Here is a 25,694-nt window from a genome sequence, read left to right on the forward strand (position 1 = left end):
TGACTGGGAGCGGCCACCGAGACCGCATAACACCAGTCTTGAAAGACCTACATTGGCTCCCAGTACATTTCCGAACACAATTCAAAGTGTTGGTGCTGACCTTTGAAGTCCTAAATGGCCTCGGTCCAGTATACCTGAAGGAGCATCTCCACCCCCATCGTTCTGCCGGGACACTGAGGCCCAGTGCCAAGGGCCTTCTGGTGGTTCCCTCACTATGAGAAGCCAAGTTACAGGGAACCAGGCAGAAGGCCTTCTCGGTAGTGGCACCCGCCCTGTGGAACCCCCTCCTACCAGATGTCAAAGAGAAAAACAACTACCAGACTTTTAGAAGGCATCTGAAGACAGCCCTGTTAAGGGAAGCTTTTAATGTTTGTTGGACTATTTTTTTTAATGTTTTGTTGGAAGCCGCCCAGAGTGGCTGGGGAAACCTAGCCAGATGGGTGGGGTATAAATAATAAGTTGTTGTTTTTATAAGCTTCACAGTGGCTTGTCTCTTCAGCAGTACATAAAATCAGTGCCACAGATTCAGTGTTCTTGGACCACCTGTGCAAGGGCTTTTGTTCCAGCACAAAGATGCAAAAAGAGGTTGTGCAAAGAGAAATTCAGTGCGGAAGAGGCAAACTTCTTTTTTTAAGCTTGTCTCTTCAGCTTGTCTCTTCAGCAGTACGTAAATTCAGTGTTCTTGGACCACCTGTGCAAAGGCTTTTGTTCTAGCACAAAGATGCAAAAAGAGGTTGAGCAAAGTGAAATTCAGTGCAACAGTTTTGCTAGCAGATTTCATTGTGCAACAGCTTGCACAACCAGAAGCATTGTTTATTGTGGGTCATCAAGGTATTACATGTGTTTGTGTATGCATGATGTTTCTTTCCTTTCCCGACTGATGTGCTACCTATTTTTAAAAAATCAAAACAAACCCTTGTGTCTAGTTGCACAATTAGTTGCACAACAGATACTGCTAGGGTAACTAGCTCATCACTAAGCAACATTTAATTTAGCATGCTGTTGAATTCCATCCCCAAATTTTTAAAGCAAATATGCAAATGTACCTCAAGAAAGTTGAGTTTTCAAACAGGTAGGCAGTATTCATCGTGGCAGTAAAATGCTAGTTTTATAGCAGACTTTTTTCACTCTGTTCCATTTCCATAAAACAGCATACTTACAAGATGTTGCCTCACTCAATATAAGCACTCATCAAATAAAATGCCGGGCAAATGTCCATATTTGCAGGGCCTGTGGGATGAGTTTATTAGAAACCATTTTAACACATAGGCAAAGATGCTTTTCAAATCCCCTAAATCTATATGACAACGTTTCATCCGCCATGTTCATTCCTGACATTCCTAAATCTCTCATATACAAATATCTTGCACTTTTTTATATATACTAATTTTTCTCTTCCCCATGCTCTCTTTAGGATTGCCATTTTTTTAATTTGCATTAGTTATGTTAGAGAAATCAGAGACAGGAGTGGAAATTAGGGTGATGTGGGACGGGGGGAGACAGAAAAGTAGGGGGTAGGGAATGTAATGGAGTACAGTGGTACCTCGGGTTACATACGCTTCAGGTTACATATGCTTCAGGTTATATACTCCGCTAACCCAGAAATAGTACCTCGGGTTAAGAACTTTGCTTCAGGATGAGAACAGAAATCGTTCTCTGGCAGGAGGCCCCATTAGCTAAAGTGGTGCTTCAGGTTAAGAACAGTTTCAAGTTAAGAACCGACCTCCAGAACGAATTAAGTACTTAACCCGAGGTACCACTGTACTGTCGATATGTATCACTCCATATTGCTATATGTGTCTTTATTTATGATCATAAATATAGTGTCAGGAGTAATTGCCCCCCCCCCAAATCTCCTCCCTACCAAAGTAAGACTTCAATATCTTTTTGGAGTAAACCTAGACAGCCATGAAAATGGTCAGGGATTATATGAGACACAGTCCAACAACACGGGGAAGATCACAAGTTCCTCATCCCTGTCATATATTCAATTTCCCTGATGCTTGAGCAGCAACTGATTTCATGGCATGTGAAGCTTCCAAAAGAATGAGTACTTCTATAGAACTGGTCCAGAGAAATTCCATATACAGGGAGAGGGAATATTCCTGGATATGTATACTGGGACGTATTTAGAAAGTGTTAGTATATGTCCCTAAGGACTGTCGCCTCTTTAACTTAGGTAGTAGGATAATGGATCCTTGTTTTCCCACTTCTGGAATGATGTTTTGCCTTAAAAAAGAACATATGCTACACAGCCCAAGAAACAACATATTTTCCTTCTGCAACTGCTGCCAGCCAACTGCTCTATTTAAATCTAGTAGGATGGCAAGAAGATTATCTCCCCCGCCCCTTCCTTCCCCTTTGGGTATCCACCATCTGCTTTTTGTTGTTGTTTTTAAATTAAAACTCTTCCTGATTAAGAAAGGAAACATGCCAGCTTTATTCTGGCTTATTTTTAAGGTCTAGCATGCTTATTCAAAAAACATTAAGTAAACCACAACAGGCTAGCTTTGGATTTACCTATAGGCACTATGTATAGTTAAATTGTGTCCTCCCTAAAGGACATGATTGCGGTGAGACCTGGAGACTGACCACCTGTGTTGTGGGTGGGTAAGATTGGTCAGCCACAACACCCGATTGGTAGGTCCCTCAATGTTGGGTTCAATCTGGCCAATGGGGCGCAGTCTAAATGGGTCGAGGGACCTATATATACACATGCACGTGACCCAGAGCTTCTCTTTTGGCTCGTGCATTCGGAACACCCACCTACCTCTCCCTACTTTTAGGGCATTGTGTGCTTGATCTTGCTATGCCGCCGTGCGTCATCTGTCATTGGGACAGGGGCACGGCCGGAATTTCCCCACTTGGCTGATTGGCTGTTGCCATTTGGGTTTCACCTGCCGCATAGCAAATCGTCACAACTTGTAAGGTTGAGGAAAGGCACTGATTCAGGTGATAGGGATGGGAGAACGGTCTCGCCATCCCCATGTGAAGGATATTCCCTTAAATAAATCCAGGGACTCACCTGGTTTGGTCAACCCCCAAGAGGGGGTTGTGCCTGTGCCTGAGTCCAGGGGGTCATCTGGGAGGTGAACATAGTCTTTTCTTGGCTTTTTTTCCTACCCAGGTGTTCACCCTTGGCTGACCTATGATAGAGCTCTGGGTCAGCGCTACCTGCAAGGGTGCAGGGAGCTAGTGGAACCAGAGCCTATGCAACCACTCACCTACTGTAATCAATAAAGTTGTGGCCTAAATTCTGCCAAAAGGCAAAAACTAAAATTTGAGTCAAGTGTGACTTTATTTAGGGGGGAGATCTCTGGGTCTGAACACACAAAAGCTATGCAGAAACTGAACAATACCCCTCCCCCCCAACCCCTCTAGCTGATTTTTTGCAATCTCTCCAACCCCCTTCACTGCCCTACTTGGTCATAAATCTTATTAGTCTCAATGCCTAATGTGTAGAGCTGCATTCACATAGCCAGGTGTTCTAATTCCATAACATTTCCATAACTGTTAATTCTCACATTGTACCTGAGTTTTCACATGATGTAAAAGCCACTTCTGGATGTAGTGCAAGTTTAGTGGTCATTTTGGCATTATTTGCTTCCGGAGGGGGGCGGGGAGTTTACAAATAACATGAAAATGAGTGCTAAACTTGTGCTATTCATGTTGGCTTTTGCACTGTTTGAAAGTGCATATATACCGGTAATGCTGAAATTAACAGTTAAGGGAATGCCAGAATAGTGGAATAAACTACTGTGCACATTGAAATGAGTTCAGTGTTTTATGAGACTTACAGACCCTCCAAGTGTCCCTATTTTCCAGGGATGCCCTGGATTTTGAGAAGCCGTCCCACTTTCTGATTTGAACCCAGAATGTCCCACTTTTCCTTAGGAAGTCCCTATTTTCATTGGAGAAATGTTGGAGGGTATGAAGTTTTTCGACCCCTGAGCCACCTGAAGGCAATTCTGTATAGGAAGTTTTTTTAATGTTTAATGTTTCATTATGTTTTTATATGTGTTGGAAGCTGTACCAAATGGCTGGGGCAGCCCAGTAAGATGTTGGGGGGGGTATAAATAGTAAAATTATCATTATGGAATGGGACGTCCCTATTTTCATCGGAGAAATGTTGGAGGGTATGGACTTGCATGTGGCTGTGCTTTGAAATACTCTTGAGATTTTATGAAATGTAGGCTTCGACTATAAGTGTCGTGACTCACAATATAAGGTGAAGGAACTTTTGTAAATTATGCTACGTTTGATTTCGACAGAGCATTCATTCTCTTACGTTTTACTCCGCTGAGAAGAGAGTGATGAATTAAACAGAATATATGCATACTCTTTAACTCTCTTTTTAATGCATACCTGAAACAGTTCATCATCCCCAATCTGAAAGAGACATGGAAGAAGTTGGTCGGCCTAAAAGCAAAAGTTATTTCTGAAGAGTGCCGAGACGAGAAAGTAGTTGTCTTTTTGTCTTTGAATAAATGTGCCATGGATAAACTAAATTAAAAATGGAATGTGTGAGAAATCTGACTGCACCATATATTTTGACTGACCTTTTTTTGTCACCAGAGAGAGATGCTCGAAATTATATTATATCTTATAATTATAAATATAATTAGGGCATGACCAAGTATTGTTGTTGACTGATGAGTCAGTATATACCAACTGCAAAGTCACTGCGTTATCTAAAAAGCAACAAATGCATTGCATGCAAATGTAACTAAGGAAGCTCTGATGGATTTTTAAAAAGAAATAAAATGAGTTTAGAATGGAGAGGCGGTGAGGGAGGGGTGCTAAAACTGTTCTCTGCCTGATGGTTTTACATTCCAAATTGCCGTGCCAGTTTATTTTACTTTTCCAGGTAGCAACAACTGTGTTATCCGAGGAACCACTTACATGCAAGGGGGTGGGGGATAAGGCAAGCTATAAAGTAAATTGTTGGCTGTATTTTATCCTGCCTTGTGCTAAAGATCTCACAGAAGAGGCCTGCACACAATTAATGTATTTTATCCTCTCAACCACCATTGGTCCGAGAGACTGTAACTTCCCCAAAGCAAAGACATGCATGTGCATTTGATAGGAATACAACACATCTCATCATTGTAGGGAAAACTCTGACTGGATGACTTGTGTGCTTGTTTAATCTGATGTCCCTGGTTCTAACTGTTGATCGGTAGTGTCAGGACCTCTGCTCTCCTTCTTATAAGTCTTCTTTGTTTTTAAAACAGATTTGGATGGATAGTTCTTCAAACTGAGGACTCATTCAAATACAGTGGTACCTCTAGATATGAACTTAATTCGTTCCGGAGGTCTCTTCTTAACCTGAAACTGTTCTTAAATAGAGGCGTGCTGTCACTAATGGGGCCTCTTGCTGCCACTGCGCTGCCAGCTCACGATTTTTATTCTCATCCTGGGGCAAAGTTCTCAACTCGAGGTAACTCTTCCAGGTTAGCGGAGTTTGTGACCTGAAGCATTTGTAACCTGAGGCATTTGTAACTTGAGGTACCATGGATAGGATTGTCTCCTGTAATGTAGGACACCTGGTCACCCTATTCTTTAGAGCAGGGGTCAGCAACCTAAGGCCCATGGGCCACAAGCGGCCCACGGAGGTCATTTAACCAGACCAGGAGCCACCTCCGAACCAAGCCGCCTGCTCGGTGAGTCCCCCTGCGCTGCGCTAAACCAGCGCAGTGCGGTGTGGGGACTGGCTTTCACGGCACTGGAAATTGCATCTGCGCAGACAGAGATGGAAATCACACACGCTAACGCACGTGCGCAATCCAGCCCAAGAAGGGATCTCCGCTGGAGTGAACTGGCCCACGTGAGGTAAACCTTGCCAACTCCTGCTTTAGAGACACTTGCCATGCTTTTTCTCTGCAATTTCAAAGGCAGACCCATCTAAAGTTTGTTACAGTAGCCTAACCTATAGATTCCTGGCACATTGAAAATGGGAAAAGGGTCTTTGAGGTGGAGCCTTGGCCCTTTGTTTGGATTTATGGCAGGGTTTTGTGTTTGTTTGTTTGTCAATGATGGATCTTAAAACTAATCAAACTTTAATGGTCATTTGGGTGTTCAGATGATTGTATTGTGAGTCACCCTCTGGATTTAATTTGCCATGGGGCAGGATATATATTTGTTACATAAAGCGTGTTCTCCTTCATGGAGAGCACGTGTTGCGGTGGGGGCCGCCAGGACACTCCAAAGTTGTGGGGCGGGCTAATTGACCATTGGCCACTGATGCGATTGGGCTTCCCTTGTCGTTGGGAAGAAGTTAATGTTGCACGAGGCCAGGGCTTCCTCTTTTCGCCCGTGTAACGGATTGCCCGTCCCCCCCTCCCTAGAATTAGGGTTGTTTGGTTGACCTTGCTATGCCTGTCATGGGGTCGTCTGCTCTTGGGGCAGGGGCCCAGTAGGAATTTTGTCCATCTGCCAGATTGGCTGGGCCAGTTGGTTTTTGCCTACTGCGTAGCAAATTGTCACAACTTGTAAGGTTGCGGTTAGGCATTGGTTTATGGTTTGGTTGGTTGAGGGGCATGGATTGGCTGTGCCTGCCCCTCTAATGCTGCTGCTGTAAGCGATTCCGTTAAAGGAATCAGGGACTAACTATTGCTTGTCCACCCTGTCAAGGGGGCTCAGGCCACTGCAAGAGCTCCTGGCTGCATTTGGGGTGGGCTGAGGGCAGGTTCCTTGCTCCATAGCTAGCCCCAAGTGTATTCCCCTTTTCTGACTTTTGCATGTGTGCGGAATGTCAAACTGTCCCCCATGGTGGGGGCAGCTAGTCGCAACCAATGCCTAAGCAACCACTCACATGCTTGTATTTTAATAAAGTTGAGGCCAAAATTATGCCAAAAAACTTAAACTAAAATTTTGGTGTGATGTGTGAGTTATTTGGGGTGGCCCTGGGGACCTCGACACACAACAACAACGGTGACAAAAACCAGCCCAAAGTCCTTTCCATTTAGAACGATTCACTCTGTTGAAGTTCTTCTATCATCCAGATGTTAAAGTGGGCTGCATAATTCAGAATATCCAAGGAGGAAATGTAATATAAATTTCATCTGCTTTCAGCATCCCAGAAGCCTAAACAGAGCAGGAAAAAGGTACGCCGAATAGAACACCTACCAAGTATTCATTTCACATTCACGGCATCCCAGTAAATGAGAGAAAGGTATGATAAACTGATGCATGAATATAAATTGGATGATGCTTCCACTGCAGGACATCAACAAAGTGAATTGGAAAGCAAGACGGCAATCATAGATTACATTTGGTGATTTCGCCCAGAAGGCTTTAGTTGTTCCAACCAGCAATAGGCTTAGAGAATTCAAAAGACAGAATGAGGAATTCCAAGCTTATAAGAAACGAGTCAAAGAGCAGAATGTTACTCCTGGGTACCGTACTGTATTTTAAAATGCTTTTCTCCATCATCCCCTTGTAAATATATTTAATATATTTGGATAGACTTGACCAATTTGTGAAAAATCAAGCCTGGCGGGGGGTGGAGGTGGAATTGATTTGCAGTGGGGAGAGGGAATCAAACCTGCAAAGAGAAAAGCTAAGTAAGACGGTGAAAGGTTGATAATAAGGAATCCGATGCTGTTCTCTAGACTGGATGTTTTAAAGTGGAAAATGCTCGTCCTGTTTTAAGCCAGAATTGCTTGTGCAGCTAACAGAAAACCGCTTAGACCTATGTAGAAAGCTGCTCAGACCCATACTGTCCAGGCAAGAGACAAATGGAATTGTGGACAAGCCCTCAGTAATCTTCATGGCTGAGTCCACATTTAAAGCTGCTTCTCTCCAGTCTGAGACATAGAATCATAGAGGTGAAAGGGACCCTGAGGGTCATCAAGTCCAACCCCCTGCATTGCAGGAATCTCAGCTAAGGTCTCCAAGTCAGATGGCCACCCAACCTCTGCTTAAAAATCTCAAAGGAAGGAGAATCCACCACCCTCTGAGGGAGTCCGTCCCACTGTTGAACAGCTCTTACCTCTTGTTGTTCTTGGGTGTTTTTTTCAAAAAAATTATTGATTTTCCAGAATATTTTTTTAAAAAACAAACAAACAATTAAACTAACAGACAAACATACATCTCCACAGTAATTAAATCAAACTTCATAACATTGTTAAGTGGCTTCCTCGTATCCCCCTGGTTGAATTTCAGTATATATCATTTTAACGGTTTTCCAAAACCTAAATTCTTAAAAGTTTAACTTAATGACTTAACATCTTTCTTTCTTAACAATTCAACTTTAAACATATTAATTCATCACATTATAAATTTAAATCCTAAGCCTATCTGGTATTTGCAAGATTTTCAATTAGGTTAATTTAGCATATTTAACTAAATAGTCTTTAAATTTCATCCATTCTTCCTGGTAGTCCTCCTCCTTCTGGTCGCGGACTCTTCCGGTCAGGTCGGCTAGCTCCGAAAAGTCCATCATCTTCATCTACCAATCTTCCACAGTTGGTACTTCTTGTGTTTTCTAATTCTTAGCTGTGATGGGATAGTGAGCTGCTTGTGCGTAAAAGCTTGATCCCTCTGGGGTTTGGCTGGTCATCCAAACCGATGCACTAACGGAGCCCCCAAAGCATGACTCCGTCAGTCGCTGGTAGAATCTGACAGTGGGCGTCTACGGAATTTACGCCAACATAAAAGCTCTTTGACAGACATGCGCTTTCGAGACTCTCTGCGTGACAGTTTCCGGCGAAGGGTGGGCGTTCCCAACGGGGGTCCCGTTACCTCTCCACTACTCTCACTGGAAGCATCCCAGAGCCTCCCCTCCGCTGTGACTCCTGCACTCCCCCTGCTGGTTCCCTCTTCTACTGCAGATTCTCTCCTATTTTCCTGTAGCCTGTCCACCACCTGTCTCTCCGATGGCAGTTCCCTGACATCCACCTCCCCCCCAGGGCCCCCTTCACCCCCTCCCGCCTCCTCTCCCACTGGCGGTGAGGGCGGAAAGCCCCTGAAGGAACTCTCCTCGTCGTCCGAGGATTCTAACACTTCCAGCCACGGCGTACCGTCTCTCTCCCCGTCTTCCTCTTCTTCGTCGGAGTCGGCTTCTTCGCCCACCCCTGACTCTGGGAACCCTTCAAACTCTCCTTCCTCATCGGTGGTCCCAAAGTGTTCCCTTCTAAATCGAGCCACGGGTTGCGGTTTTCTTGGGAAACGCTGATGAAATGTTTCTATTAAAACCTCGTCATTGACTACCTCTGCTGGTACCCAAGTGTTTTCCGACTCTGCTTCCCCCTCCCATTCTACCAGATATTCCACCTGATTCCCCTTCCACCTGGAATCAATGATTCCTGCCACGTTCATGTCGCACTCTCTCTCTTCTATCACGGGCGTTTGGGTGGCCTCTCTCTCACGCTCCCCCCACTCGCGTCCCTCTCGGTACGGCGACAGTAATGACCTGTGAAATACTGGGTGTAATTTCATGTGACTGGGCAGCCTGAGTTTGAATGCCACTGGGTTGACCTGCTGTATGACCTCAAAGGGTCCCAATCTTTTGGGCCTCAATTTCTTACTCCCGCCCTTGAACGGTAGCCCTTGGGTGGACAACCACACCCGGTCCCCCACCCTTATAGTTTCACCTTCCCTCCTATTTCTGTCTGCTTGCTTCTTATATTCTTCCTTGGCTTTCTCTAAGTTAAGTTGAAGCTGACGGTGGATCGCCTCCATCTCTTCAAAAAAATATTCCGCCGCCGGCACGCTCCACCTCTCCCCTCCCTCTCCTGGGAATGCCCGGGGGTGACACCCATAATTTGCCAGGAAGGGACTCATCCCTGTGGACACGTTCTCCGCGTTGTTGTAGGCAAATTCTGCTAGAGGTAACTTATCCACCCAATCATTTTCTCTGTCTTTTACATAACACCTCAGGTATTGTTGTAAAACCCCATTTGCCCTTTCCGCTTGCCCATTGGTTTCTGGGTGCCGGGCAGTTGAGAAATTGAGTTCTACGTGCAGTAAGCTCATAAGTTTCCTCCAGAACCTGGAAGTAAATTGTTTCCCTCTGTCGCTGACCACCCTCAAGGGGGCGCCATGCAACTTGAAAATATGTTCTACAAACAACTTGGCGGTTTCCTCCGCTGTGACTGCATGTGAACAAGCTATAAAATGACACATCTTGGTTAATTGATCTACCACCACCATGACAGCTGTTTTGCCTTTGGATTTTGGCAGGTCCGTCATAAAATCTATGGATACTGCCTCCCATGGCCTTTCGGGCGTGGGTAAGGGTTGTAATAGCCCCGCTGGCGCCACCCTCTCTCCTTTCGCTCGCTGGCACCTGTCGCAACCCCTGACATATTCCCGTACGTCCTCCCTCACCTTGGGCCACCAAAACTCCCTGGTAACCAACCACATGGTTTTGTGCTGTCCAAAATGTCCCGCTGTGGGGCTGTCATGCAACTGCTTGAGTACTCTGCCCCTCAGTTCCCCGTCGGGTATGTACAGTGCCCCTTTGTAATACAACGCCCCGTTCTTTTCTTCGAACCCCCCTGTGTTCTCCTCTGTCCTCCGGAGCTCTCTGAGTTTCTCTTGGGCGTATTCATCGTTCTCCGTACCCTCTATCAGTTCCCTCTGCCCCACCAATGCCGCCCCACACACCCAGCGGTCTTCAGGGATTACATGCCTTGCCTCAGGCGCTGCCTCCCCCTCTAAGTACTCAGGTTTCCTGGAAAGAGCGTCCGCCCTCACGTTCTCGGAGCCGGGCACGTAACGAATCTCAAAGTGGAATTTGGAGAACTCCTGGGCCCATCTCACTTGTCTCTGGTTCAGCACTCGGGCTGTTCTCCAGTATTCCAGATTTTTGTGGTCAGTTCGGACTTGAACCTTGTGCTGCGCCCCAATCAGCAAGTGCCGCCATTTCCGGAATGCTTCATGAATGGCGAGCAGTTCTCGGTCGTACACTGTGTAGTTCCTCTCTGATTTGTTCAACTTCCGCGAGAAGAATGCACACGGTCTCCATTCAGACGTATCTTTTCCCGGCTGGAGAAGAACGGCCCCCACCGCTCGGTCTGACGCGTCAGTCTCCACTCTCATTGGTTGTTGTAGATCCACGTGCAAGAGTTGCTCTTCCGACGCAAACGCCTGCTTTAAGCGTTCGAACGCTTGTTGCGCTTCTCCCGTCCAAACAAATTTCTTTTTGCTACTAAGACAATCCGTGATGGGCGCTGTTAAATGGGCAAAGTTTTTGATGAACTTCCTATAGAAGTTTCCGAAGCCCAGGAACCTTTGCACGTCCTTCTTGGTCTTTGGCGTTTTCCATTCCAGTACCGCTTGAACCTTGCTGGGATCCATGGCCAATCCCTTGTCAGACAACCGGTACCCCAGGAATTCCACCTCCTTGGTATGAAACTGACACTTCTCCAGTTTCACCCACAGCCGGTTTTCTCGCAGCTTGCTCAGTACCTCTCTTACATCTTGCACATGCTGCTCCTCATTGTCTGAGTACACCAGAACGTCATCTAAGAACGCTACGCAGTTCTTGTAGAGCAGTGGCCCCAGGACGTGATTCATGAATGATTGAAAACAGGCGGAGCCCCCTTGTAATCCGAAAGGCATAACGGTGTACTCAAAGGCCCCCAAGGGGGTGAACATAGTGGTCTTCCACTCATCCCCCTTTCTCACACGTATCAAGTTATATGCCCCCCTAAGGTCCAGCTTGGTAAAAATTTTCCCTTTTCTCACCCGTGTTAGAATGTCATCAATTCTGGGCATAGGGAAAGTCACTGGTTCTGACACTGCATTTAGGGCCCTGAAATCACATACAAGCCTGGGCTTGCCCGTGTTTTTTTTGTCCACAAAGAACACTGGGCTGCCCCCCACCGCTCGTGACTCTCTGATGAAACCTCGCTTGAGATTCTTGTCAATGAACTCCCTTAACTCCTGCATCTCACTGTCTGACATTGCATACAGCTTGCCCACTGGCAATTGTGCTCCTGGGAGTAAGGTAATTTGACAATCAAAGGGTCTGTGCGGGGGCAGTTTATCTGCTTCTTTTTCGCTGAATACGTCAAGCAAGTCAGCGTATTGTGGTGGCACCCTCCCTTTGTCCATCACTTCCATCCCTGCTAGAGTGCCCCTGGCGCCTGCCTGAGCCTCTCCCTCCTTGCAGTGTTCTAGGCAATGTGCTGATCCAAAGGAAACCACTCTCTGATGCCAGCCTACTAGCGGATCGTGTAGCGCCAGCCAGCTCATACCCAAGATAATAGGAGCTCCTCCCAAGGTGGCTACGTTAAACGCTATCAGTTCGGTGTGTCGTGCCACCCTCATTATCATTGGTACAGTCTGTTGGCTCACTTCTCCTCCCAACAGCTCCCTCCCATCAATCGTGGTAACCTGCAAAGGCTTACTCAATGGGATAGTCTGTATTTGGTGTGCAGCTGCAAACTCTTTGCTCATGAAATTACATGAGCTACCTGAATCCAATAGCGCCTTTATCTTCAGTGGGTGTCCGTTTGCCAGTTCCAGCAACACCTCTATCACAAGCGCTGGTCTTGGAGGTTCCGGCGTGGGCACATTCATTACTCCCTGGCCTGGCTGCTGTGCCCTGATGTTGGCAACCAGGCGTTGGCTTTTACTGGCTCCGTGATTTCTTCTTCCTCCTTTCCCCCAACAGTTCCCGCCATCCCTTGCCATTCCTTCCTTTGCGGACAGACTCTGGCAAAGTGACCTGGCTGTTGGCAGAGATAGCATCTCTTGCCGCTCTTTCCCTCCTTCTTCCGCCCTTCACTGGTGTTTGAAACTGTGCGCGCGCGCGCTGTTCCAAGTTCCATCGGCTCTGCTGGCGGGAAAGGCCGCTCCGGAATCTCTGGAATGCGGAAGTCCTTCCAACGTTCCCCCTTTCCTTCCCGCTTTTCCATAGCTCTAGCTTCCTGGCGTGCCCCAATGGACAGCGCTGATTTAGTCAGCTGATCCATAGACTCCGCCCTAGGCGCCCGGGAAAGTTCATCTTTCACTGCCGGAGAGAGACCTTCTTCAAACAGCATTTGAATAGGTTCACTAGCAAGGTCCCACCCAAGTCTATGAATCAGCATGGTGAACTCAGTCCAGTACTCACGTACAGATCGGCTCCCCTGTTTACACGCCATTAACTGCCTGCGCACCACTCCCTGCTCGATCTCGCTGGAAAACATCAAGTCCATGGCGCGGAAAAACTTCATTGTGTCCTTTAAGATTTCATTATTGGCTGCCATCAGGGGCCGAACCCAGTCCCTCGCCCCTCCCTCTAGATGGCCAATCACGTACGCCACTCTAGAGTTCTCGTCGGGGAAGTCATCAAACAGTAGATTGAGAGCATATTGCATCTCTGTCCTAAAGGCTTGATAGTTCCGGGGATCCCCCCCAAATTTCTGCACCAGTCCAGGCACCCGTCTGGCAAGTGGGGTGGTCTTCCCCTTATCTGCATCTTGAGCCCTCCTCTCCTCGAGCCTCGCCGTTTGCAGTGCCAGCTGGACCTCCAACGCCCTGTACCTTTGTTCCAGGCTTGGATCTGCGCCAGCTCCCGCTCCTGCTCCTCCGGTTCCGGATGGTTCGCTCATGATGCCTTCTGCTTGCACAAGCTGCTTTCAAAGACTGTCAGATTGCTGTGATGGGATAGTGAGCTGCTTGTGCGTAAAAGCTTGATCCCTCTGGGGTTTGGCTGGTCATCCAAACCGATGCACTAACGGAGCCCCCAAAGCATGACTCCGTCAGTCGCTGGTAGAATCTGACAGTGGGCGTCTACGGAATTTACGCCAACATAAAAGCTCTTTGACAGACATGCGCTTTCGAGACTCTCTGCGTGACAGTTTCCGGCGAAGGGTGGGCGTTCCCAACGGGGGTCCCGTTACCTCTCCACTACTCTCACTGGAAGCATCCCAGAGCCTCCCCTCCGCTGTGACTCCTGCACTCCCCCTGCTGGTTCCCTCTTCTACTGCAGATTCTCTCCTATTTTCCTGTAGCCTGTCCACCACCTGTCTCTCCGATGGCAGTTCCCTGACATTAGCTAATAAAATTCGAGCAGCAAATGTAGCATACAAAAATAATTTAACATCTTTCTCGGGCAGCTCCAAACCTGTTATTCCAAGGATAAAGGCCTCTGGTTTCTTAATACATGTGTATTTCAACATTTTTTTCAGTTCATTATAAATCTTCTCCCAGAAGTCTTTCACCTTGGGCAGGTCCACCACATATGGAAAAAGGTACCTTCTTTTTCTTTACATTTCCAGCAGAAATTATCACTATTGTGATAAATCTTTGCTAATTTTACAGGAGTTAAGTACCATCTATACATCAATCATCTTCTTGTTGATATTTATACCCCTCCTCTTTCCCAGAGAAGAACCCAAGGTGACTTGCAGATTAAACTGAAACAACTAAAAACATTGAAAAAAGAATCATTAAAAAGCAATTAAACATTTGTTTGTTTGTCCCATATCTGGGACAGAAATCAATCCAGCAAATGCAATTGTTTTTTGTTGTTGTTGTTGCTGCTGCTGCTGCTATCAGTACACAAATGATATGCAACTGACTACACCCCATTTTCATTGTCTTTGATTTGAAATGAATTGGGTGGAACGACATAATCACAACATAACTTATATAACTTTGCCCCAGTAGACAGTGAGATGAATAATATAGCTTTTGGTGGAAGACAAGCTGCAACAGAATGGCAACAGTGCAAGGAATACAGGATGGGATAAGGGACAATGCCTTCTTGCATCCCTATCTGCTGCTGATAGATGACCAAAAAGGAGTCACAGACAGCAGTGACTGGCCCTTGAGGGGCTTATGTTTTGATAGCTGTTGAAAGAGGCATTCAGACATTTCATCCTAAACAAGCACCACAGTTGATGAAAATACAGATATGACCATCTCAACAGCACACACATAAGGCTGTAGTTGTTTCTCTTGGGTCCATCATCATCATCATTATTATTATTATTATTATTATTATTATTATTATTATTTGTTTCAGTGGTACCTCGGGTTAAGAACTTAATTCATTCTGAAGGACCGTTTTTAACCTGAAACTGTTCTTAACCTGAGGTACCACTTTAGCTAATGGGGCCTCCCACTGCTGCCACACCGCCAGAGCACGATTTCTGTTCTCATCCTGAAGCAAAGTTCTTAACCTGAGGTACTATTTCTGGGTTAGCGGAGACTGTAACCTGAAGCATCTGTAACCTGAAGTGTCTGTAACCCGAGGTACCACTATATTATTATTATTATTGGTATTAGTATTTTTATTAAAGATTTTCTTGGTCTACAAAAGTATGTGCAATGTCTCTCTCTCTCTTTTTTCAAGCAACATTTTTACGGATCAGTTTTATTTGTTGAGACATTAGGAAGAAAAGGAGGAGAGAGGTGGAGGGGGAGAGGTGGGGGGGGGTCGGGTGGTGATGTTTCTATTTTACTTAATATATGTGGGGTTTTGTACAGGTTTTGTACAGGTTCTTTGCTATTCACTTGTGTTCCTTTGGTGGTGAGAGAGGTTGGGATTGGCCTAGGGTGTGAGTCCAATATTATTTTAAACTTTTATTTATCATCTGCTTTTATTTATCATCCACAGTACTCTGTTGCAGTTGTCTTCGTCGTCACCCCCCCCCCCGCCACCCATTAAGATCAAGGGCAAGAACACATATGTTTGTTTGCAGAATATGCTTCAAAAAATTCTGACTGGTTTCAAGATGAAAAGACAGGGAAGTAACTCAGCATGTACTGTGGAATGGAATGCCTGGAGCAGTTTGACAGACCCTTTAAGATGTCATTTTTAAATAAGGAGGTGCTTCAGGTTTTTAAGCTTGCTAGAAACCACTTGGGCACCTAAGATCCTTCAATCACAGCATCCTGGTCCAGAACAACTGAGTAGAGGTATTGTTTTGTCTTCACACACAAAATATGCTCCTGTTTTACATTGACAATGCTTTACAAAAAAAGGAAACACACACACACTACTGAAATCATCCATCACGATAACAGAAAGGAAGCAGGATAGTATTCGGACAGCTCTACACCCATTTGTGACATGTCATAAACTTCCAAAAGTGAGTAAAAAAACCAGAACAGCTATACCCTCACAAATAGGTGTAGTAATATACCTGTTTTCTGAAATTTCATTTGAGGGCAATTTGGATGGGAAAAGCAGAAATATGCTTTGGAAATAGGATAATAAAGGTTAGCCAAAAAGTCTGACTTAATAGGGGGCTTTATAAATAGTGATATCATAAAAACTGCTCTTATTTTGGAGACATTCCTATTGTGCATTTATCAGGAAGCAGCAAGTACTCATTTGCCTTTCATTTACTTTTTAGCTACCTGCCTATTATTCTTTCTTATTTCCTCCCCATCTCTCTCATTTTCTTGCATCAAACTACATAACCATCCACCCCATTCTTCTCCTTTTTCAAGCTGGTTTATGATACTTACCTCTCCTTTTGTAAAGCCTCCTGTCATATCATTTGAGATGTACCTTTCCAGAACCACCTGAAGCTTCTCAGAGAGATGGAAATGCAACATGAAGTAGGGGCTCTTTTTGAAGATCTACAAAGGAATCTAAGAAGTATGACTGATACTAATTAGAGGCAGAAACTTTAATACAGCCTGAAGACTCAGGAGTTTCTAGCAGCAAGATAATTGTCCTTCTTCCTACTGTCTCTTTCTTCTTCTCCTGATTACTCTTCATTATGGAAGCAGATAAATAAATGCCAGTGAAGAGATAAAGGCTTCATGTGTAACCGTTTGTTGCAGTCTTGTTGCAACGTGAGAAGATCTCCTCTGTTTGTGATATAATAATAATAATAATAATAATAATAATAATAATAATAATAATAATATACCCCGCCCATCATGCTCAGTTTCCCCAGCCACTCTGGGCGGCTTCCAACAAAATATTAAAAATACATTAAAACATCAGCCATTAAAAACTTCCCTAAACAGGGCTGCCGTCAGATGTCTTCTAAATGTCAGATAATTGTTTATTTCTTTGACATCTGATGGGAGGGCATTACACAGGACGGGAGCCACTACCAAGAAGGCCCTCTGCCTGGTTCGCTGTAATTTCACTTCTCGCAATGAGAGAACCACCAGAAGGCCCTCGGTACTGGACTTCAGTGTCCGGGCTGGAACAACGGGGGTGGAGATGCTCCTTCAGGTGTACTGGGCTGAGGCCATTTAGGGCTTTAAAGGTCAGCACTAACACTTTGAATTGTGCTCGGAAGCGAGATTGTTGTGGGTTGCTGGATTTGACAGCGTGGCTCTGAATACCAGTGTTGGGAGTTTCAGGTAGGCAGAGTGTTATTGGGTTGATTTCCAGCTTGCAGACATCTCACAGACATCTGGCTGGCCACTGTGAGAGCAAGATGCTAGACTGGATATGCCATTTGCCTGATCCTGCAGGATCATTTTATGTCCCTACGTTGCTGGTGCTGAGCAATGGGTAAAGTGGATGGCCCCATGACAATGCTGACTGAAATGCATCTTGGGTTTTGAATGGACTTCCCCCCTGTGCCAATATATTTTGTTACGTATGAGGTCCAATTCATAGATAGATCCATGCTCTTAACCTATGTGCTGGATCATGGCAAAAGCAACCAGAGCATGTGTAACACCAGCCAGTCAAAAGGCATTTGGAGGGTATCACAATGTAGAGAAATTAAAAATCACTCAGGTGCCTTTTTGATTCACTGAAAATGACCTTATTCAGTCACCCTAACATTGCATGTCTTCAGACTGCTCCAGGTTATCATCATGAGCACATGATAATTAGAAATCTGACACAAGGGTATGTGGACTGTCTGGCTAAAGTAATGAAATGTAAAGCAAAGGGTGATGTAATAGGTAGAAGGCTATGCATTCATGATGTGTAAGGGATGTCAGAAAATTCTGACAGAAACAAGAGTGGAAATTGCCATGTCTGGAACAAAAACCAATCCAACAGGTACATTTCCTTTGCACTGAAATGAATGGAGTGGAATAACAATAATAATGTATTTTACGCAATGAATTACATGTTACATAATCTTGCCACAGCAGACAGCAAGTTTAGTATCTAGCTGATCAGGTTTTTTTATGGAAGATGAACTGCAGCAGAAAAGAAACAGGGCTTCATGCCAGAATTTCAGCGTGAAATGGAAGATGTTGCCTTCTTACATCCTTAAATGTAGCTCTAACGTCTTCCACATTGACTTCAAATAGTTACTGAGATGAAAGAAAGATCTTGCTATTTGTTCAGCCTCTTGCATGAGGAAATAGTGTTTCGTTGCTCTTTCTGTGGGCAAACATCTAGTTAACTATCATAATATACCTGAGTTAAGGAGAATGGTTTGGATGGACTTAGATCTTTACTTAGGTTCTATACCACAGGGAGAAAATACTGTGCTCAGCTTACATGTTCACATCAGAAGCATCTACAAACATAGATAAAAATAACTGCAAAGGGATCCAGGTACGCTGAAATATTTCTGAACAGCATTTTGATGGTCCAGAATCTGTAAACCTGTGACATGCTTCACTGTTCTTTTTCATTTGTCTCTATAGTTTAAGCTAGATGTCAAGTTGCTCCTAACTCCCAAAGAGAAAGCTGGGCCAATTCAAATTATTCCGTTGGAGATACTCTAAGAAATTCACTTGACAAGCTAGTGCATTCCCTCCAAATAATCTCAACTTTGCAATGGTTCCCAACCCCATTGTGTGGGGAATGTTATTTATATGGTGTAATTTTTGAAAGTAACTAATGGTAGGCACAATAAATTCACAAATAGGGAGCCCACAATATTTTATTCCTTCTCCTCTCCTAGGCACAAACTCTTCCTTCCTTTCTTTCTTTCTTTCTTTCTTTCTTTCTTTCTTTCTTTCCTTCCTTCCTTCCTTCCTTCCTTCCTTCTTTCCTTCCTTCCTTCCTTCTTCTTAATTTTGTATACTGCCCTTCATCTGAAGATCACTGAGCAGTTCACAACATAAAAATACAAAACACAAAATACATAACGAAAAACAAAGATAAATCAATAACCCCTCTCCCTCAAACACATTTAATAGGCCATAGATTATTTAATCAACCCAAAGGCCTGGTTATAAACTAATGTTTCTGCCTGACACTTAAAGATAATGTTATGAGTTTGGGATGTTAAGCTACGTACCAGACCCATCTGATCCCTCTATCTAGCAAGTTTTAGAAGGCTTTTCATTATTGGAATAGCCAGGCTAGCCTTCTGATGAGATGGTAGCCTGGGTGATGAGGCTTTAAAGAGGATTAATGGGCTCCGTGAGAGACAGTAAATATGTGGGTCCCTCTCCCTCCATGGAAAAGACCAGAGTTTGGAGCAAAGGTAGCAGTGATGTGACCTAAAGATAAAGCTACAAACTGGAGAGAGAGCCAGGGCAATGTTTGAGAGTATTGTTTGAGTTGAGGCTGTGGCTATGGAAGAAACTTTAGAATACCCAGCCTATTGTCAGAATTCTCCCCCTCCCCTCCCGATGGTTTCAATGAGCCGGGAGGAAACAAGAAAGCTTTTACTTATGATTTATTCAATCACTGCGGTAACAGGCAAAGAATCCCAGTCTTTCCTCCATAATGAAGTTGCTCACTCTGGCTTCTCCTCCTTTCCCCTTTCCCAACAGGATCGGCCCCTACGGAAGCCTCCCATTGACAAACACCTCTGTGTATGTTGCTCTTGTACCCTTTAAGACAGTCATGTTTTAGGGGATGGGGGATCCTCTATGCCGTCTAATGAAGTGTTCCCTGGCTATTCTGTCTTCCCCCTTCACTTCTCCTAACTCCGCATAGCTTGGCTGCCTGCCCCTCTCTACCTCATTATCTCCCTCTTGGCTTGGCTGCAATTCAATGCTGTTTCTCTCTCCCTTGTCAGATACAGGAGAATGGGGAGGCAATCTCCACCATCAAGCCTGCCTCTTCATTCCAGTCCTTGACACCTATTGGCATCAAGCAGGCACCTGCTAATTTTTCCTTTTGTTTATGGAAGCCTATCCAGACATACAGAAGTTGATGTTTGCTTTAATCTGTTCTTATCTTAACTGTTGATTTTAATTAAATTGCAACTTTGACTTTCATGGACAGTTTGAACATTTGTTTGTTGACTTTGCAACCCACTTAGCAGTTGTATTAACAATCAAGGGCTATATAAAATTTGCTAAATAAATAATCTATTAGAACTCACCCAGTGAGACAGTGCCACCATGCAATGACTTTTGAATTTTTATTTATTTACCGTATTGGCCCGAATATAAGCCACACCCAAATATAAGCCACAACTTTAAAAAAATCAAGGGGGGAAGGGGGGAGACAATACCCGAATATAAGCCGCTCCCTTAAAATTCTGCAGGCACTCATGCTCCCGGGCTGCTTCCTGGGGCAGGGGGAGCCGCACTGCTTTCCTGGCAGCCTTCCCCCAACCCTTCTTTCTCACGGCTCTGGGGAGGCTTGGGAGCAACGGGCAGGATGGGCACCGTTGTCCGGCCCCCCCTACAGCCCTGTGGTGGCATCCTGGGCAGGAGGGATGGCACTCTTCATTCTGGCCTTGGAAGGCAAGGCAGGGCCACAGACCTAGAGCAGCTGTTTCAGCAGTGATGTCATAAGGTTGTGAATAAAAGCCGCACTTTAACTTTTCATGGTTTGCATTTGGGGGGGAAAGTGTGGCTTATATTCAGGCCAATACGGTATTTATTTATTAAGTTTGTATACCACCCTTCTCAGGGCAGTTCACAGCATAAAAATACAAAATTTAAAACACAAAATACATAACAAAAGCAACAAGGAGAAAACAGTAGTATCAGTAGTTTCTGCTGGCAGAGGCAGGGAAACTGTTCCAATAGACCATGGGTCAGCAAACTAAGGCCCATGGGTCATATCAGACCCGATTGCCTTCTAGTTCCGGCCCATGGAGGGTCAAGGAATCGCCACGTGGATCAACAGTGCGTGGATCACCAGCACACACATTCTTTTCCTCTCTCTCCCTCTCCCTCACACGGCGGCACTTTTCTCCTCAGGGACGGAGCAATCTTATCTCACACCGGGTGCCATCAACAGTGGGAGTGGGAGTCGGCTTACCCACCTGCTCACCTCAGCAGGGTGGCACTGTGAAGGTGGCGTGTGATCCTGGTTGCCGGCTGCTGCGTTTTCCTCCTGCTCCTCCTCCCTCTCCCTCAGTCCGCCCTTCCTTCTTTCTCCACACCCCTTTTCCACGCCGCTTCCTCGCATGCTTCCTTCGTCACCGCCTGCCTGCCTGCCTCTCTCCTTCATTCCACCCATGGCGTTCAGGTGGGCTGTTGCGGTGGCCACACAGCGATTCTTCAAACAGCTCTTGTTTATTCACAGGACAGAACAGAACTGAACTGAAGGGTTCAGCCAGCCTGCTTATATAGAGCTCCACCACAATGCAACAGTAGCAACTTCCTGTAATTAGCCAATCACTGAACTTCACTTTCAATCCCTTATTTGCGTATGTGGACCTGAGTGAAAACTATCTACAGTATCTCCCTGCTGGCCCAGGGTGAGAACTTCAGTACATAACAGTCTTCTTCTCCGTGGTGCCTCTTGGGAAGCAGCAGCAGCTCTGTCTGGGTAAAAGCTCTGTTGACGCCCCGGTTCCCCTACCTCTGTCCGCAGCTCCTCTGCCAGGGCTGCTGCTTCTGTCTTCACTGGCCAATGCAGCCTCCTACCTTGCCATGGCGCCTGGCTGGCTGGAGAAGCCCACCTGCGGCTATTGGGATGACAACCGGGACAGGTAAAGCGAAGCATGTTCAGGCCTTTTGGGGGAGGGCGAAAATCGTAACTTTTTTTTCTCTTCAAAATATAGTCCAGCCCCCCGCAAGGTCTGAGGGACAGTGGCCCGGCCCCTGCTGAAAAAGTTTGCTGACCCCTGCAATTGACAGTGGTGGTGGTGGTGAACATTTTTTTCAGGATGCTGAAAATGGTACCTTCTATGGGGAAATCAAAGGATGACAGGAGATTTTGGAAAGTCAAAAGAAAGTGCTTTTCCATACAGCACATAGTTAAAATGTTGAATTTACTATCTCAAGACGAGATGATAGACACCAACCCAGATGTTTTTAAAAGGGGGTTAGACAGATTTGTGGAGGATAAGGTTATTTTTTAAAATAAAAATAAAAATGAATGGTGCTTTTTAAAGCAAAATATGGACTGCAGGTTTCCGTGTATGTTGTTTACAATGTTTCTTCACATCTTCATAGCTCACAACCATTCTCCAGAAATCAGAAAATAAGCCTACCAAGAGCTGACCAGAGAAGAAAGAGATGTGTGTTTTTTTAAGTGTGGTGACACAAACTTATTTGTCAGAGATCAAATCTCCTGTGTGCAGACTGATGCAGCTTTTATTTTGAGACTTTGATAATAACATCAAATTGCTATTGCACTGGGGTGCACCAAAACAGCAAAGACACTTTTAAAAGTACAGCACAAGAGGAGGGATAAAGGCCTTGAGAAACTTGCTGCTTTCACAGTTAGCTTAAAGACAAAATGTGGAACATTTTTTCCAAGACATATTGCTGAGTCTGGACTCTATCCAACATAATGCAGTAAGAGAGGTAAATTGTAGTAGGAGCAATACTGCTGACATTATCTTTCTCTCTCTCTCTCTTCTATTTCCCCTGCAAACTTCTAAAGCTATTTTGTTCTTCTGTGTACTTCTCACAGTGCTTGGAGGATTAATATTATCCTGTAAACTCATCACATACCTTGTATAAATAAAGGAAATGCCTTAGTCTAGTTAAAGCTAAGAAAGGTAAAGGACCCCTGGACAGTTAAGTCCAGTCAAAGGTGACTATGGGGTGCAGAATTCATCTTGCTTCAGGGCGAGGGAGCCAGCATTTGTCCACAGACAGCTTTCCAGGTCATGTGGCCAGCAGGACTAATCTGCTTCTGGGGCAACGGGACACCGTGATGAGTGTTAGAGTGCATGGGACAGAGCAATGGGAGCTCACCCCATCATGGGGATTTCAACCGCCAGCCTTCCAATCAGCAAGCCCAAGAGGCTCGGTGGTTTAGACCACAGCGCCATCTGCTCCCACCTTAGCCTAAGGCCCCATCAGCACTATACATCGAAAGCAATGCCATACCATGTTAAACAGCCAGAGTTTTCCCCAGATCATCTTGGGAACTGTAGTTTGTTGAGAGTGCTGCCGGTTGTTAGGAAACCTCTATTGCCCTCACAGACGTACAATTGCCAGAAATCCCTGGGGAGAATGATTTATTCTTAAACTAAACTGGAAATGGTAGCTCTGTAGGCATCTCAGCCACATAATGATGGGAATCAAAGCTCCTATCTTCTGCATATAATTAAAAAAATGTGCAGGGTAGGGTCACTGTCCTATTTCTTGATCCAAGGACGTATGTTTGAAGGATAGAATCATTTGAAACAAACAGATCCCATATATATTATTCTGTGAAGCACCACAAAAATCAATGGAATTATCATCAACAAAAAAGGGAACTTTCTCAAATATGTGTAAACCAGTGGAATTGAACTCTGATTAATCAATATGTGAGCTAAATGTTCCTTAAATCTTTTAGGGATTTTGAGATTTTTTCTCTCTCTAATATATTTCAGAGAAGTCTCAATCACCAAGAAGACAGTCTGAAGGACATAATTATACTAGGTTGGAGTTGTAGTTAATCACTTTTTAAAGAGTGAAGAGGGCTTGATGGATTTCTTTTAATTAAGCTTTGCAAATGACTTGGAGGAAAATATAAATAGCTCTTGCAACTTTCTTTATATTTTGCTGTAGTTTTCTACAAGGGGCTGAACATTCCTGAAATACAGCATTACGATTAAAGAAATGGCATACTATGTACAAGTTTTTAATGTCAGAGTCTTTCAGAAACTCGAAGTGCACATAGCACCATCCCTACCAAGATGATCTCTGTATCAACCACTTTCTCATAAATATGTTCAATGGAAAAATATACCATGCTGAACAAAATATCACAAGCAATAGTGCACATCCACTTGCAGCTCACCTTATCTAGTATTTGGTGCCCTACAATCATCATCATCATCATTATCTAGAGATGAACCAGCAAATGTCCATGTTTGTCTCTCACAACTAAGTGTGTAGATACCTGTCAACAGATTGGTTATTAGGTAAGATAAGAAATGCACACAACTGATTTGTTGTTGTTGTTGTTGTTTAGTCGATTAGTCGTGTCTGACTCTTCGTGTGGTTGTATGAATCCGTCCCAAAGCCACACATAAAGTTGATTGTTTGATGTGTACAGAGTTGTGAATGCATATTTACTGGCCTCAACTTGATGGGTTACAAACTGGCAAACCAATCTAAAACTTTTCCCCAATAGTAAAAGTTAATATATCCCCCAAATAAAACTATTCATCACCTGCTATGGAGATCCATCTTGACAGGGCTGAGATGCAGTCTGACTGTTAACTGCTTTTGGCTTTACCAAGACTTAAAGCATATCCTCTTTGTGACATCACACATGACATCAGAATGGCATGTTTGCATTCAACCTAAACTATCTCCAGTAAACTTCAGTAGCCAAGTAACCATCAGCCTGACTACCCAGTTGTTCAGATCTAGACTATTGGATGTTTAATTTTTGCTCTCATAATCAAAGCCTGGAGAAGAGCTGTGTATATTCTGAAAACTTGCTTCCACTGTTAAAGAAAACTATTTGTCAAGGCCTGGGCAGAGGAGGAATGGTGGAGACCTCCTCCCCATCCTGACACTTCCAGAGAGGAAGAGGAAGATAGTATAGATTTACAATAGGGGGTAGAGGGAGGTAGCAGCTCAGAGGCAGATGAGGGGAAAAGTTGGGAAATCATGGAAGAGCCAGAACAACCCTTGGCTGACACATTGTCATTAGAAAGCATTCCAGACCTTCCATCTCCCAGAACCTGGCCTTAAAAGTAGGAGAGCAAAGAGCTCAAAGACAGAGGGCACCCGTAGAAGAGACGAATGAAGAAGTGGGAGAGATAGGGGGTGAAGATTCACTTGGGACACCACCATTATCCAAAAGGCTGGGTTCTATAGCCTCTCTCTGTAAAGGTTGAAATAAAAAAGAAGCTTTTCCTTGTCTTTATACTTTCCTGGGCAACCAGCCGGGAGCTGCTGACAGCATCCTCACATGGAGTTCAGTAGCATCTGGAAGGCCAAAGACTTCCTCATCCTTGGTGTAGGGAGAGAATGATTGAACTGGAGTCTAGATGGTTTGAGGTATATAACATCAAAGGGGTTTGGGTTCAACGGGGCACAAGCCCCCAACCTAAAGTGTTTTGTGTATCTCCAAACACTTTAGTGAAACATTTACACACATCCCGCCCAAATAAAACTCACACAGATTGGAATACTATAGGGAAAAAAAAGTTTAATACATTTTTTAAAATGACCTCTTAGTATTAATGGTATTTCCATGCTCTCCCATAAGCAACAATTATCTACTAGAATGTGAAATGGACTATTTTGTACTATTGGTTTTGTTGTTGTTTAGTCATTTAGTCGTGTCCAACTCTTCGTGACCCCATGGACCAGAGCAAGCCAGGCACTCCTGTCTTCCACTGCCTCCCGCAGCTTGGTCAAACTCATGCTGGTAGCTTCGAGAACACCGTCCAACCATCTCGTCCTCTGTCGTCCACTTCTCCTTGTGCCCTCAATCTTTCCCAACATCAGGGTCTTTTCCAGGGAGTCTTCTCTTCTTATGAGATGGCCAAAGTAGT

At 44.7% G+C, this 25,694-nt stretch overlaps 1 long non-coding RNA gene across 1 annotated transcript; it reads right to left on the reverse strand.

Moving 5' to 3' along the window:
• Window positions 1-969: 969 nt before the first annotated feature.
• On the reverse strand, window positions 970-24,456 carry LOC309348128. Its single transcript, XR_014159208.1, has 5 exons — window positions 24,356-24,456; window positions 23,981-24,082; window positions 18,293-18,395; window positions 16,417-16,764; window positions 970-1,230 (listed from the first exon to the last, which is right to left on the reverse strand). It is a non-coding gene; the product is annotated as an uncharacterized lncRNA (long non-coding RNA).
• Between the last annotated feature and the right edge of the window lie 1,238 nt (window positions 24,457-25,694).

Source organism: Podarcis erhardii (assembly GCF_964252035.2).
Source record: "Podarcis erhardii genome assembly, chromosome: 8".
Lineage (NCBI taxonomy): Eukaryota > Metazoa > Chordata > Lepidosauria > Squamata > Lacertidae > Podarcis > Podarcis erhardii.